This window comes from Drosophila takahashii, chromosome 3L (genome assembly GCF_030179915.1).
Source record: "Drosophila takahashii strain IR98-3 E-12201 chromosome 3L, DtakHiC1v2, whole genome shotgun sequence".
NCBI classification, from domain to species: Eukaryota; Metazoa; Arthropoda; class Insecta; order Diptera; family Drosophilidae; genus Drosophila; species Drosophila takahashii.
This window is the reverse complement of record NC_091680.1, coordinates 7,570,710-7,583,222: the sequence shown is the minus strand read 5'-3', so window position 1 is coordinate 7,583,222 and position 12,513 is coordinate 7,570,710. Positions and strand designations below refer to the sequence as shown.

The 12,513-nt window shown below is 37.2% G+C and overlaps 1 long non-coding RNA gene across 1 annotated transcript; it reads right to left on the bottom strand.

The window, feature by feature from the left end:
- Positions 1-282: 282 nt before the first annotated feature.
- On the bottom strand, positions 283-675 carry LOC108057333 (uncharacterized). The gene is made up of 2 exons (XR_011418809.1): positions 467-675; positions 283-394 (listed from the first exon to the last, which is right to left on the bottom strand). It is a non-coding gene; the product is annotated as an uncharacterized lncRNA (long non-coding RNA).
- Between the last annotated feature and the right edge of the window lie 11,838 nt (positions 676-12,513).

The window sequence follows — 12,513 nt, the reverse complement described above, 5'->3', positions numbered from 1 at the left end:
ATATGGCTTTTGATTGCAACTAATTGTTGTGGAAAATGTAAAGAAATTTATCAAACGCCCATAAAAACTATATCAACAGCATTTGGACTCGGACTACACGCCATTCGTTTGGCTTTTGGGCTTAGACCATCATTCAAACGGGGGATCTTGAAATAGGAGCCCCGGGCTTGTAGAGCTTGTAGAATCGTTTATAAATTATGAAAATGTATGTACATAATGCATATAAGCACGAGTTCAAAGCGCACCGTTCCTTTTCTCTCTCTCATAAAAATATGAAAAGCGTTTTCGGTTGATTATTAATTTATTTTACAAAAATAAGAGATCAGGGGTACAAAAAAATATCGTTTCGTTGGCTGCCGTTTCGTTTGGTATTCCGTATTCGGTATTTTGTTGGCTGCAATAATTAAATTTAGATTAAGTTTTGGAAACGCATTCGACAGTAGTTTAATGTATGCAAATTACATACCATCGACCACGATCCCTGACCCCATGGGATCATCATCTCGAGCCGTCGAAACTGTCGAACTGTCGATCTGTCGACATTGAGCCAAAGCCCTTTTTGGACGTGACGAATCGATTTCCAAAACGAGACATTCGAGACCAAAATTTCTCGGCTCTTCTGCTTTTCTGCCCTCCTCTCGGAAATTTGTAACACACTTCTCATAGCATATTTCGTTTTTTTTCCCCAACTTCGAGATTTTTGTTTATGACCCAGCAACACCCATTTTCTCAACTTTTCGACTTTAATCGTCGACCGAGCCTCGGTTCGTTTTGTATAATAATATTTTCCCCAAAACGCTTTCCATTTCTCCCCCTCGCTTGCCCGCCAAAATTCGTGGGCGTTGCTAATTAGTAGGTCTTTCCATCTCTCCTGGGCGGAAAATGCGCTCGATTTGATTTGTGGAAATTTATGTTGAACATTATCGTTTTCCAAGGGAAGAAGACTGGCCCAACACGGATGGTTTTCGGTTTGGTTTACGATGTGCGAGCTTGGGGCCGAACGCATTTTAATGAGCCCAAATGAATTGGGTAAGAAAACACCGTGGAATGAAGCGAAGGCGGCTTTCGAATGTGAGGCCAAAAGCTGCGGTGATTTCGATTTGGGGAAATTAGGCAAATTAATTGGGAATTTCAAGGGAGATCGTTTTAAACTCAGGTGTTTTGGAGGAGGGTCTTCAAAGATTATGCGTAATAATTTAATAGATGTAAAGGGGAATATTTAAGTGATTATAAAAGTGAGTAATTGCGTAAATTTGTTTGCATTTAAAGTTTTTTACTTCAATAAATTACCATTTCAATTAAATTAATTGATATTAAATAAAATATTCAAATATTTTATTGACAACAGGGAGTATTTATTAACATTTAATAAAATTCAAAGACAAAATGTAAGCGAATAAATTTTAATTTTATTTTCTGTAATTATTTATTTTATTTAAATTATAGTAAATATATATTATCTTTAATTGCATCATACCCCCTATGCATTACAAATTTTCTTCCTGAAAATCAAATAACTTCAAAGACACTATCACATATCAGATATCAGGAAAACAACGAGGTGTGCAAAATGCAAATAGTCGAATGATCGATTAAGTATTCAGTCAGAGAAATATATATGCATTTAAATAGAGAGAAGGGGAATCCCAATGGACATTCTGGTAGGTGGGCAATCATTTTTGGCCACGCTAATTTCGCTGACCTGCTGATTGCCCATGGAAATCGAAAATTATAAAATTATGATTTTCTTCCTGCATCGTCGACATCGCGGCAACACATGCCAATCGCCGGAGATTGATACGTCATGTCAATCGTGATTTTGTTTGCTGGAACTTTAACATTTCACCGACGTGACGCGATGTGTTGCGATGCGATGCGATCGGTGATCGGCGCAGGAGTTGCACTCTTCAGTGAGATCGACCTCCTCCCACTGGAGTTGCAACTTCCAATTCGACTGCACACACGTCATGCATGTTCATATACAAATTCGTTGCGCCTGATTACAAGATCGCGCTCCATGGATGTGAGTGTCTTCTTTTTCTCCCCCCTTCCGTACATTTTTCTGCTGGCCCCGTGTGACTTCTACGACTATGACCCGAACGTTCAAAATTTGTAGCACTGACCCCGGTGCAGCAGGAAGAGCTCGAAGATGATCGAAAACCCATTCGCACGGCCCGCTCATTGGAACGATGCCACAATATGGCTTGCAAATCAATTGGCCAGAGAGCATAGCCGCAGATTCTCCCAAGAGCTATTTGTGCCGAAGGCTCAGGGTGGATAGGGATTTTGGAAGAAGCTCATTGCATTTAAGATACCCTTCTGGATAATTATTTTTTTTTAATTTTAGTACATTTTATTGTCTAACTTTCATTATATAAAAAATCTTAGGGTTATAATAAAAAATAAAAATATTAATAAAAAAAAAATTTATGATAATTTTATTATAATAAACCTTCAGTAATGTTTAACTGTTCCTTTATTTTTTTACGATTACTTGAATCTATTATTAAACATTATCTAAAAACCAAGTATTATTTTGAAGAGTAAGATTTTTCTTTAATTTATATTTTACTTAGCACCATACACAACAAACTAATACTTATTATTTCCATTTAAATGTTGTTCTTGTTGATTTAGATCACATATAATGTAAACCATATACCTCACCCTAGCAGGGTATCGAAAACAGAGTCGAGCAAGTGCACTAAAGTTCGCGGGAACATTTTGCGGCTGCAGTTGATCTTTAGCCATATTAAATTAAGCAAAGGCTAGGCCGAGGCCTATGATTGATCTGGGCCCGCCGTCGCGGCCGATTATACAGTCAATGTTGGTCAGGTCGGCGGACGGCGGGTCGATTGGCGGGTCGATCGGTGGGCTGTTCGGTTGGCCAGGTCGATTGGGTCGGGTCGGGTTTCGCGTCGCGTCGCTGCGATCGCATGCATAATTTTCAATGTGTGCCGAAGATTTCGAGACCGGGAGAATGAAAATTTTCGAATATACATTTTTCATAGCCGTTATTGAGTTATTGCTGGCAATCGAAAGCAGCTCGCTGGGATCGTATCGGATCGGTTCGGATCTCTGGGATCTTTTGGGGTCTGAAAAGCAAGGCAAAGGGTCCAAGAGTTCAGGCAAATGATGCGCACGTTCTTCGCTAAGGTTAAATATACCAATCAATGGTCGGCTAATAAAGTTATGAAGGCTGCGATACATTCCGTTTATTAAGTTACGCTTTTTAGGCCGAATTGTGAGAGCTATTAGCCAAAGTTTTCCCATGACAAATTGATTGAAATTTGAATATTCATAATAAATTGTAATACAGATATTTGAGAAATTTCTCTATTAAAATTTACATTTATCTATAACTAAAGCAAATTGTAGTTCCCATATTAACCGTAATTGAGAGCTTGGAAAATATATTCGTTTACTTAGGGGATTTGCATATTGATGAATGAACTCGACACGATAATTATTGCAATTAAGTCATCGACATGTATTTGGTAATTCCAATAATTATTTTTTCGAATTTCTGCATAACAAATTGACTTAGGATAAAAAGGCATCTAGTGCCTTAAGTCGAAAATATTCCCAATTAATGTGTAAACAAAAAGCTTTTTATTTATTCCATAGATTTTCCAATAATCAAAAGGCGATAACTAAAAGCAGAAATAATTGAACACCAGTGCTTACATTTTCAATATAATTGAACAATTCTGGCCACATTTCCACGCCATTAAAATCTCTCTCTGGAAATTCGTTCCGTTAACAAGATATCCATTAGCCAAAAGGAAAAATCACAGAACGCAAGGCACTGCTGCTTTTCGCATAACATGCTCATATAATTACACGCAAAATAATTGTTCTATGTAAGCTGGAAAAGGGGGGCTAGGTGGGGGATGTGAATGCGAGAAGCACTATCTATAGAGGTCGCAACCCGTCGGATGCTACCTACAACGAGGAAAGAACTCATGAAATTCAATGCCTGCCTCCGATTCTCAGACTTTTAGCCTTGAATTCCTTTTGCTTTTCGCGCTGCGGGCTCAGCTATCGAATTACCAGCCAACCGAATTCCCAGTCCGCTCCCGGGGTTTCCCCTCCTTGATTCTGTTGTTGTTGTTGTCGCATGTAATTGGCTGTACATTTCGACACCCCGGCGACAACAACCGAACAACAACTAAAACAGCAACCAAGCTGGCGAGCAAGAGTCGTAATGAGCTTGTACACACAACACACACAAAAAGCCTAGAAAACCAACTGGCCAACAAAAACCCACAAAAAATATCGAGATCCCTCTATATAAAAGGGATACTTATAGGTTCCTTTGGCACTTTCATCTTTATTCACGCATTGTCGCAATATTGGCTAGAATTATAAAATAAATGTAAATTGAATAATTTTTTATTTTAGTTCCTATTAGTTTTAGTATTATATACAAGCCATTATTTTGTTAAAATAAAATGTAATAAAATATTATATTAAAATCAATAGATCTTTTACTAATATTTTAAGAAATTCCATGTGAATGCATTATGTGCCGTAGATACCATAGAAATCTACACACCTTATAGCCCCCAAAAAACCATATTACAAAATCTAAAGAGACTTTTTCTCTGTAGATGGGTTTCATCTCAGCGTTGTGGGCGCGACTCCTTTGCTGACCACAACAAAATATTGTTTATGTAGAAAGCACAAAAGCTCGTTATGTTTAACCCGGCTTATTACCAATAAGACAAATCCTAATTATACAATAAATTCCGTTTTGCATGCACTCGCGTTGCGAGTTTTCACCTCAAACGACGACAACAACGATGTTTGACTAGGCTGCTCTCTACGCCTCCGTTTCGTTCCAACTTGGCCAACCTCTCCCGCCCGATAAAAATCTCGCAAATTTCTGTGCGAACATTTGGCCAAGAGTTTCTGGTGCCAAATGCAGCCTGCCTGCATCTGTAGTTGCGACTTCGGGATTTGAGTCAATGCACATTGGTTTCAATTTAATAATAGAAAATGAAAATTGTATGTACCTACTATTAAATTAAAACTAGTATACGTATTATTAAATGTATTTTGGAAAATAAATTATACTGAAATTCCTAAAAGTTAATAGAACCGATGAAAAGTATGACAAATTACACAAATACAGTTTAAAACACTTCTTTCTGTATCCGATATTTAAGTTGAGCAAAATAAGTTTAATTAACAAGTAAAATAATGATAAATTCATTCTGATCAAGTGGTAATGCAACTTTTTGTATCATATGTAATTTTCTATGATTTCTTTTTTAAAAATAAAACATTAGAATCACTGTGCAAGGCTTCGAGGCAAGGCGATGCGTTGCAATAAAAATAAAATCATAGACTAAACGATAACAGTGGGTGCGGGGACCTTTGTAAATTGGGTGGGGGAGGGAGGTTCTGCGGGTATATATGGGGAAAACACTTGATGGTTAGGCCTGCTGTCTGTTGCGTTCGATGTCTTGTAATTGTGTCTTGTTAATTTCGCATATTTGAGCCAACCGGCAGTTTACAGTTTGCAAGACAAGTCCCTCGCTTAATCATCCTATTTTTGTGCGATAATCATAGTTTATTATTAATATTTATAAAGTTAATTTATGCATGGAAATGTTTTGGCCTAAAAAATGTAAGGCAGCTATCATTATTTTTACATTAAATAGTTGTGTATTTCAAAATATCCTTTAACAGCTTGTAATAAAACTAATATTTTTATTGAAAGTTTCGAAACGGAAGATTTCATTACTATTATATTGTACCGATACAATTCTTTCGCGTGCCAATCATCGTCTAAATCAGATCTGGTTTTTTATCTGACCGCTTTCATCTCCCACTTCTTCAAAGACTGCGATAAAGTTCGCTGTAATTTGTTAGTTGTCCTCTTGAATAGATTTTAAGAAATCATAAGGAGCCTCATTAAAAGTCCCGATAGTTTTCCATGCTGATAGGACCATCATCGTCGCCGTCATAGCCATCGCCATCGCCCGATCCCGATCCCAATCCCGATCAATGTGGCGGTAGTCTGGTTTTGGTTTGGTTCGGTTCGGTGTGGTAGCTCTGCACGAATTTGTTGTGCCATTTGTAGCCCGATGGGCTGCTGGATATAAAATAGCATATCTTATGGCATATAGCACGAGTTTTTGACAGGCGACTAGATAATAAAAAGCGACAAGTGGTTACCAGATGACTGGGCCGGGATCGGTAATCCTCCTGCTCCGGAACGTGTTTGCAGAGCTGTTAATTAAATTAAATTAATTGCAATTTATTTAAATTGAGGTTTAGCCTGGAAAATAATGTAGGCTTGATATGTTTTTTATGGCCATGAGCCTGATCCAGCCTGATCCGAATTGATGGGGAGGGTATAAAAATGATTCGCTGACACTCGATATGATTATGAAGTGGGTCTGAAGAAATATTTTTGTTTGCTACCATCCTTTGTGTTTGTCCTCGGCAAAATCTCACACAATCGTTCGCTCCATTTCTTCTCCTCTTTTTTTTGCCCTTACCTTGCTGTGTCTGCATATCATATGTGCACTTAATTTATTCAAAGTCACGTTGCTTGCATGAGGAGTTTTGGATGGAAAATGAGGAATTCTCTCCGCCGAGTACACACAATTGCATAGTTTTCTTTATAGGACGAGGAGCAGCAGTGCCCATGCCCAAACAGAAGTGAGTGAGTCAGCTAAGTGCATCAATTTCCATTTAACTGTAAGCGATATTTTGCAGTCATCGAAATATTGCCAATATTTGTGCTGCTTCTGCTGCTTCAGCTTCTTCTGGATGTTGTTAGTGCTGCTGTGCCAAATTGCAAAAGTCGAAGCGGGGAAACGAGCAGCAACTTCTGCCTCAACGTTGACGTTGTCTAAACAAAAGACTCAAGCGACGAACTTGGACTGAGCGAGAGAGATGGAGTTTTTAGCCTGAAGTGTGGGTGACATCTTCAGCAAACACTTGAGGCGTTTGAGCTATTTGCGTTGATTGTCAAGCCATCGCCAAAAAGAGAGACACACAAAGTTACTAGGGAGCTTTAGTGATGGCAGCGCTTTTTTTATATTCTCGAATTTATAGAAAATATTATAAATATATTTAAAAATGCCTAAATTAATAATTCAAACTTTCAAAGTTAATACTCAACAGTAATTTAATTTAACACTCACATTTTAAATAAAAGTCCACCACATTTATGAGACCTCAAAGTCGTAAACAGTTAACTGCCCAAGGTGTTTTTATTAGGATGACAAATATTGGCAGTTTACAAAATATTAATTGTCGTTTTAACATTGATTACCAATCAAATCAATGTTAATTGTTTATACCTGTAGTATTTAAATATACATAAATAATAAATATACTTTTCATTTCACATTAAAATGTTTGAAATTTGAAATATTTAGTGTAAAAATATACATTAACAAGCAATTACATTCATATTTTATAACGACAATCTAGAACCTCATTTTCGTAAGAAAAACAGTTCATTATTGACTATTAAATCACTAATATTAAAAATGTTAATAAATGTGGAGGTATTTATTTTAATCTATTTATTGTTATTATTTTAATAGATACAAGTTGTTGGGATCTTTATTAAATTATTAAAAATGTATAGAAAATCCTAGACACTCCAGATCTTTGGTCACGCTTCCACCACTATTCCCAAATGCCCCAATGTCTTCCCAACGGAGTCGTGTTATTTTTGTTGTTATTTCAGTGCTACCGTTGGCGGTGGCTGCTGTTGTTGTTGTTGGTCGGTGTCTCCATTGCCTGGATGCCCCCTGCTGATCACCCCGCCCCTGCTCAGTGCCCCCCTCTGTCGGATGCCCCCCCTCGATTCCCAATGGTGATGATGCTTCAGTTTTGTTTTGGTTTCAGTTGTTGCTTCGCTTTGTTTTTTGGCCTTTTTGTGGCCTTTTTATTTTGCACTGCAGCTCCCAGTTGGTGCTGTCTTTTGTTTATTTTCCTAACACTTCAATTGGCATTCCACACAAAAAGCGAAAATTGCAAAACGTGAGTAGTTTCGAGTTCTAATTTAAAATAATTTTTGTGTTGACGCTTTTGCAATTTCTGCCGGCCCCGAGACGCCCGGGCAATGTCTCAATGTCTTTGGAAGCTCCTCTATATACATATATTTTTATCCATTTCGTAATAGAGTCGTTAAGTGGCCCGTTGCGCTCTTTTTGGTAATTTGATGAACGATTTTTGATAATTTTGCACGTTTTTTTGCACGTTTCGGTGTTTGCTGTTCGCTGTGACCTGTCGGAATCACTGAGCTCGAAACTGGCAGTGAGAGAGCGGGAATTGATTGAGGAGGGAGGGCCTTACCTTTTTGTCTGATTTTAATATCAAGTGCAGGCAAGTGGGTAATTATTGTTGTTGACTGTGTGTGCCATGTGGTTTATAAGGAGGTCTCGTCGTGGCTGCCGCTGCTGCTGCTGCTCGATGATGCAGGCTAGAAAACGCTGACCACTCAACTGTCAATGCTTGAGTGGGTAAACCCGGTCCCACCCTCCCATCACATCATTCGGCGATGATTCGCACTACGCGAAATTATTTTAAATACATTTGATTGCACTGGATAAGCTGGATAAATAAAAAGCAGAAATCGAATCTATTTCAGAAAAAATTTCAATATATTTTGTGCATAAATCAATGCCTCAGGTGCATATGAAAAGAAATAATTATAGATTTACAAATTAAATTTTTAGTTTTTTTTTGTATATTCTGAACGTTTAAAGAAACGTTTAGTTTTTCGCTATCAAATTGGTCTTTTTATGCACATAAATAGAAAAGATTTCAAAATAAAATTTCAGCTCAAAGCAAAAAATTTCTTAGATAAATAAAAAAAGGGTTTAGGTGGGTTGTAAAAGTATGCTACAAAATATTTTATTCCAAAAATAAAATTCCTATTTTCTTTATCATCATGTAAAATGTGATGCACAATGTAATCTTTTATAACGTGATGTCTTAAGAAAGAACGAACAAATAATAATTTGTATACTTGTATACAACTACTATACCAATCTCTTTACTCCACAGAATATCAGTCATTTTCGCCCATCCTCCCATTTCTCTCAGTGCACTGGCTGGCTGTGTGTGTTTGTTTGCCCATTTTGGAGTGCTGCACTTTTGGCCGGCCTGATTCGTCCGCCCCTTCGTCAGCCTGTCGAACTCCACCTGTGTGCGACTGGCGATTTGCGTTTTGCGATTTGCATATGTGGCCCCATAGTTCGGGCCCATAGCTGCTTCTGTTGGGCAGCAATTCCAATTCCGAGCTGGACTCCACTGCGCGTCTGAAGCCGAAGTTGAGGCTGAGCTGAAGTGCCCATGAATAGTCACAAAGCATTAAGCACTTCAGGTGTATTGATGGCGGTGGGAGGGGGCCAGGGCAGCACAATTATCTACACAATATGGCAATCACATATGTAGATATGCACACACTCAGCGGCATCGGCAGCATCGGAGGCAGCAGCTTTTTTCAACCAGTTGTCCAATCTAGGAAGTGCATGAATTGCATTTTCCATATGGCCACAAAACCCGGCAAAAGCCCCCATGACTCCTCCATCTCTCGACAACTGCGTTTTGCCATTTCCTCATTACTAGCCGCAAAAAGTAAAAAAAAAAAATTACAGAAAGAAAGAAAAAAATAAAAACGGGTCGCAGTCATCGTCGTCGTTTGCGGCCAGCAAAGAAATTGAACTTTTTCACACCAGAATCGATTGTAATTGAATGCCCGAGGGTGAGCCAGCCGACCAGGCCGAGGCCTCTGCTAATGCAAATTTATCCATTTTGACATTGGCGAATTTTTCAAAAACTATAAACTTTCCCGAAAGTAACCCAATGAGGTTAACACCACCAATGGCGTACATTAAATTGCTTTATTTTTTCGGGAGGCTCCCAATGATGATTGGGTGTGCGTGCGATCGCCATGATGATGATGATGATGATAGTGGCGATCGGGGAACACCTGCTGCTAACATTTTGCTATAAATTGAAATTTGAAATAGCAAACGTTTTGGACATGCCCAAAACAAGGTAAGAGAAGCAGGTAACCCTAGCTAAAAGGAAATGAAATAACACTATTTGAAAATGCCCTAACATTAAAAAAATACACAAATATTTCAACAAATAAATAGTTTTGTATTTTTATTATAATAAAATTATTTATAGTATTTGGTAATAAACTAATTTAGAATTTTTGTAATAAATAAAATTTCAATTTTCAATTTTAATCACTATGGACGGCAGTCCATGTAGTGACGAAGCGCACCAGGAGAGTGTGCGAAGGCGACTACTATATATACACGAAGAAATGAAAATCTACTGTGATGGTCCGATCATAATGAATGATACACCTATCGAAAGGTATTGCGAAAACTAACAGGATTGCATACCAAGACTCTAAGAAAATAAATTGGCTTGGGAGAGAGAGCGGTAAAAGTGAAAAAGTGAAAATTTCGAAATTTGGAGCTGTTGGGGCCGGTGGGGATAAATGCCCCCTCGAAATGTTTTAGTTGTATTCCTTTTGAAAATACCCGTCGAATGAGGGGTCATTTGTCAAAATCCGACACTCCGTTCAAAAGTTATAGCCAAAATAAGATTTTCTTCGTCTTCCCAAAATGAAAATTTAATTCTGTTTGTCAGTTTGTCAGTTTGTCAGTATGTCAGTTTGTCAGTTTGTCAGTTTGTCAGTTTGTCAGTTTGTCCAAAACATGTTTTTTAAGTTTTGAAAATTTGATATGACGTTCATGACATCGATATAAAAAACTTTTGTTCTACCACTTTTGGAAAAACTCGCTAGTTTAGCGGGAAAACAGCTATAAATAGCTAAAATTCGGAAAGCCGTAACTTCTATACTACTAAAGCTACAGACTTGTGCTGCATCTCGTTTGAAAGGTATTTTTAAATGCTATAAACGCCTTCTATATGCAATTTGTGTAAATGTAATAGTTAAAAAAATATGCACAAAAGACAATTTTTGAAAACTTTTTTTTTAGCTTTTTTTTATTTTTCTCAAAAACGGCTCTAACGATTTTCCTTACAACTTTAAACTGTATAGCCCTTGAGATTCCTTAAATTTTGGTATATAACACATTACTGTAAAAAGTCACGTTTAAAAGTTATTTTTATACGAAAATAGCCACTTTTGCCAGCTCGAACAACTAACGCTCCCTGAGTATTGAATTTGGGTGAGGGTATCCGAACTGTATTTTAGGGTCATGGAATCAGTAAATTTGCACTAAAGAGTTCCATATAGGAATCTTTTGTTCTACGACTTTGGGAAAAAGCCGCTACTTTAGTGGGAAAAAGCTAAAAATAGCTAAATTTCGTTAGTTTGTAAGTTCTACACTACTAAAGGTAAAGACATGTGCTATACCTCGTTTAAAAGGTATTTTGAAATACTTCAACGCCTTTTAACTTAATTTGTTAAAATATAATAGTTTAAAAATTATGATTGACCAATTAAATTTAAATGTATATATTAGCTCCTATGAGAGCAAATGTAAACAAACAAAAACTTCTGATATCAATTAAAAACACCTCTTAACGAGGTAAAAAACTAGTGACGACCGCACCTTCAACATACAAAAGTTCTGATATCAACATTTGTGACGAAAAATTATTACACTCGTCATTAAATAGACTTTCTAATCTTTTCTCATTCGTCACGCTGCAATAGAAAATACCTGTGAAGGGGAAAAGGCTGGAATGGTTTGCTAGGGCGGGCCGAATGAGAAAATATTAGAAAGTCTATTTAATGACGAGTGTAATAATTTTTCGTCACAAATGTTGATATCAGAACTTTTGTATGTTGAAGGTGCGGTCGTCACTAGTTTTTTACCTCGTTAAGAGGTGTTTTTAATTGATATAATACTTTGTAATAAGTCAAATATCTTTACCTTTTTCACATCATTTATTTATTCGAATAGTTCATGATCCTTATATTTTACAACCATACATAATGAATTCAAATATGCCCCATCCATCATTATAGTTTCAACTTACCTACGCTTCTCATCTGTTCCCATTAATCTGTGAAACTTCATTAGCCGATTCGATTTCGCCATAATTCTGCCCCACTAATTTCACAACAGGCGCCACACAAAAAATCAAAGTTTGAAGTGAAAAAAATTATATTCCCAGGCCCCCACATCATGGTATAAATAGCCCCGGCGCAACCGAAATTTATGGCTTACAACGATTCAACATTAAAAAATGTTGAGAAGAAGAAAAAATAAACGAAAATGTTTGTAAATGATTCATTTTCTCGGCTGACGAGATGGACAAGAAATCAAAGCAGAGGTGTTTAATTACCAACAAATAAACAAAATGGAAACGATTAATTCAATTCGCCAATTCCAGACGAAGGCCCCGTTATGGTTAAAACAAAACACAGCTCACAAAAAACTGTTTGAAATTGTAGCTAAATTTGTGGTCGATCTCGGGTTTTTAGATTTTTTCTGCCCTAAGGGCAATCAACAATGTATTTGGCGAGATGGTTAAAAGAAG